At 42.8% G+C, this 4,430-nt stretch overlaps 1 pseudogene; it reads right to left on the reverse strand.

Annotated features, from left to right (window-relative positions):
- Positions 1–2,239: 2,239 nt before the first annotated feature.
- LOC139317450 (uncharacterized) lies at positions 2,240–4,000 on the reverse strand (annotated as a pseudogene).
- Between the last annotated feature and the right edge of the window lie 430 nt (positions 4,001–4,430).

The raw sequence follows: 4,430 nt of genomic DNA on the forward strand, positions 1-4,430 counted from the left end.
CTTTTACGTGATTTCTTATCACTCGCCCAATCAGAATCTGCATAACAACATAATTCTGCATAATCAGTATGTGTTGGTTCTAACAATAATTTCATGTGCTTAGTGTGCTTTAGGTATCTCAATAATTTCTTAATACATGTCCAATGAAACTGTTTTGCCTTACCTACGTGTCGAGATAAGAGATTAACACTAAGTGCAATGTCAGGTCTGGTCCAACTACTAATGTATAATAGTGACCCAATGACTGAACGATAAAGTGTTTGATCCTCGAACTCAGGACTTGCTTCTTGTGTCAAGTTGTGAAAATCTGTTTGCATGGGTGTCTTTGTTGTGTTAGCATCTTTCATGTTGCAATGATGCAAAATTTGTTCAATTTTATCTTCTTGTGAAAGACTAAACCCCTTCTGTGTTTTTTCAATCTGAACACCTAAATAAGTGCTAATGTGACCCTCTTGGAACGTCTCGGAACAACTGTCCAGTCTTCTTCTGCTTCGTCCTCGTCCTCACATTCGTCGCTAGCATCAGCATCCGCAGCTTGCGAAGACGGAACATCGGGTTGAGAAGAACCAGTGGAATCTTGATCATCAATCTGCATGGCATCAGCAGTATCATCTCTAGGAAAATAAACTCCAGGATCATTGGAATGAATCCTGGACCAGTCAATATCTTCCTCAAAATTAGCAGATTGGGAAATCACAATTACATGTTTAGAGTCAATAAATTTGCTCCATTTTGAATTATCATCAATGCCCATAAATCTCAGTCTCTTTGCTGCTGGACCTCCTTTCCTTCTTTGAGCTAAGGGAATGTTCACCATAGCATATGAACCAAAAATATGGATGTTTTTAAGATCGGGCTTGTAGCCATACAACATGAAGAAAGGAGTCTGATTTATTACACTGCTCCAAGTACGGTTGACAATGTAATTTGCATACTTGATAGCTTCACCCCAGTATATCTTATCAAGGTTGGCGTCTTCTAGGAGACAACGCATCATGGTTTGCAGTACCTCTCCATTGTGAGCCGGTGTGTCAGGCGCTGACGTCTGATGAAGAATTCCATTCTTACTCATCCAGTCCTGGAAACGCTGAGACATGAATTCAGCACCACAATCACTTTGGATTCTGGCGATGCGAACTTGGTGTTGGGTAAAAACAAGGGCTGCAAAGTCTTTAAAGATCTGAAAGGTCTCAGATTTTTCTTTCATAGGATATACATATCCATATCTAGAGTAATTATCAACAATTGTTAGAAAATATTTTCTACCAGCAAATGATGGCGGGAAAGGACCAACTATGTCAATGTGAACCAAATCAAAAATGTGTGTTGACAGGTGTGTAGCATGTTTGGGAATGGCTGCTGCTTTGGATTTGGCCTTTTTGCAGACAGCACAATCCAAAAACACCTTACACCCCTTTAGATCCAAACCTTTTGCGAACTCCGGCATCTTCCTAAGAACACGGAAACTGGCATGCCCCAATCTTCTATGCCATTTATGGATACACCTAGAATGCAAAGGTTTACCAGTTAGTGAATTCTCAACATTAACAGTTTTATGCGGAACCTCAGGCTTGCTCTGAGCAACCTGTTTCCCAATTCTCTTTTCGTTGGCTTTAGGAGCCTTCGGAATAGCAACAGGATCTCTCTCTGGAGCATCTCTCTCTGTGCCTGTGCTCTCCCTTTTTGGAGTTTGTATACTTGCCTGTGTTTGTGTTTTAGGCTTTGGCTTTAAGTAATAAACACCACCAATTAATATGGTTCCAGCAACAATATCTCCATCTTTAACTATGTAACTTGCATTTTCAAGGTGGTGAACCTGGAATTTTAATGCTCTAGACAAGTGACTCTGACTAAGCAAATTACTGGTTGCTGTTGGTATGTAATAAACATCAGGAATGAATGCATCGAGCTCTTCAACATAAACAGTTCCTTTTCCTTTGACCTGACAAGGATGATTGGAAAAAGAGTAAAGTTCACGTAGTTCTGGTTCAGGCTCGTGCATCTCTGTGAAAAGTTCCTTTCTGTAGGTAACATGCAATGCTGCACCACTGTCCAAAGTCCACAGGAGTCGTCTGTCGTACTCTGGTTGAGGTTGTGGATCATTGGTCAAAGCCAATGTAGCAAGTGGAGCTTGTGGATCACGCTTTGGACCATGACGACCTTGTCTTCCACCTCTGCCTCTGCCTCTGGAATCTGTTCCTCTGGGCTGGTATGAGATGGGAGCTGGAACTCGTTGGGGACAATCCCGGGTGGCATGTCCCACACGATTGCAGGTGTTGCACCTTGGCATCCTTGGAGCATAGGCTCTTCCTCAGAAGGGGCGCCTAGCTGGAGCTCTTGATGCGGGTGATCCTCTCAAATGTGGCGTGGCCAACATGAATGCCTCTTCTTCAATTAAAAGTCTACAGACATTGTCCACTGTGTGTTGAGCAATTGGGACTTGGTTAATTTTTGTAACAGCATCTTTCCATTCATAATTCAATGAGTTAATGATGATGCTGATCATTTGAATATCTTCAATATTATGGCCTCTTTCTCTCAATTCTGTTCTGATTCCTCTCAGTTTGGTCAAATGCCCTCCAATTTGTTCACCGGGTTTCAATCTCGAACCGTGGAGTTCAGACATGAGTAAACATGAAGATTCAATTGAGACAGGCCTGTAGCAATTTTCCAATTCAGCCCAAATTTGTCGGGCTGTTGTATTTGGTGGAAAAGTGACCTGCAGTTCAGTATCCATGGACATCAATAATGTTGTGCGAGCTCTAATCTCTAAATCTCTTATTGCAAAAGTCCACGGCTGTCCAGGAGGGTTAAAAATCATGCAGTGAGTGCCTTCTCTAAGAAGCAATAGTGTAATCTCACTGACCCAGGCTTTGTAATTATGTCCTGACATTTTTAGTTTTGACTCACCAGTTAGTGGAGAGACAGAAAATGCCTGGTAAGGAGCCTGCATTTGGTATGCTGGCTGTGCTGGCAGAAATGCCTGTGGTATTTGCTGTGCCTGTTGTGGACCTAAAAATGGTCTTGGCTGTGCCATTGGAGGTGGACCAGGAGCTGGCCCTGTTTGCACTTGTGGCTGTGGCACATATGCAGGCATTTGTGGCTGCTGTTGCATTGGAATTTGCTGTATTCCAGCTGCCATTTGTGCTTGAGCTTGCCTTTGCTGCATTGAGTGTAATTGTGTTCCATCTAAAAAGACACCAGCACCACCAGGGGGTGTTTGACTTTGGGCCTGTGGAAACACTTGTGGCATTTCAGCTTCCTGTAGTAAATTACTTTCGCCAGTAGATGGTGCTGCACCTTTAGCTTCGGGCAGCCCAGTTACAAGAAATGACTGCGTGGCAGGTTTACATGTAACTTGATCAGGGAGACTTTCATGTGACGTGTGCACTGCTCTCTGTTTTAATTGGCCTGACACAGAATCCACCAGGGGGTGTGTCTTTGGCTCTGAGGAAGAAGACAAGATGGCGCTTTTATATATTCTTAAGTCACGAGGCTCTGTCTTATCTTGCTCAAGCATAAACAAATCCCACTTAAACCGAGACAGTTCATTTTCATAATGTTTTACGTGCTCATGATAGGATTTGATGGCCATCTCACGCCGAGTGAGTTCAAGGCTTTGAGGAGGATAATAAATTACTTCTCTCTCTGCGTGGGGGTGAAAAAGCTTTGCCGTTTGTGGAAACTTTCTTGGCCTAGCACCAAGCACATCATAATCTGAGGGCTCCGGGAGGATAGATTTATAGCATGCAAATTGAGAAGAAAAAGCTACTGACCTCAGTCGCAATTCATTATCTTCAAAAACAGCTGTTCTGTTATCTCTCCCTTGATGCGTTTACGAAAGCATTTTCAGATCTTCCTCACCCATGGCCCCTTCTTGTTCCAGGCGTGTGGCTGTAGCAAGGGGCTGGAATCTTGAGGGTGTTTCTATCTCCTGCTCTTCATCCAAAGAGGATAAATCTCTGGGCTTCATTTTGCCCTTTTTCTTCTGTTTCGGCATTTTAGCAGATAGATTAATTAACGTTCCTCAGTCGTAAACTAATCATCTAGCTAATTAGCCTAGGCGGTCTTATCAGAGTAGCAAGCAAGGAAAAAAGCCATGAATTCAGCCGTCTGACTGCTACCAGGTGTCAGGGTTTTGATCGATCCCATTCTGGCTCTGGGAAGATCACCCTGATTAATTAGAGGGTGGACCGTGGCTTTTCCAAGTTGCAATATTCTGAAATAAAACCCGAAGAAATATTCTCTAATAAAACTCATTTATTTGTTATAAAGAAAATAAAACATCTCACTAACTAAGAAAAGTAATTGTTACATTTTGAAATAGTTCGTGCCAGCTGCTTTTCTCAGCAGCCGACACCTCTGGCAAGAGAACAAAGGAAAAGAGTGTGAAGGAATGTGGGTGGATGCGGATACACGTAGCTTACTGA

Source organism: Pituophis catenifer, unplaced genomic scaffold (genome assembly GCF_029215685.1).
Source record: "Pituophis catenifer annectens isolate HBS135680 unplaced genomic scaffold, rPitCat1.0.hap2 SCAF_5, whole genome shotgun sequence".
In the NCBI taxonomy this organism is placed as follows: Eukaryota; Metazoa; Chordata; class Lepidosauria; order Squamata; family Colubridae; genus Pituophis; species Pituophis catenifer.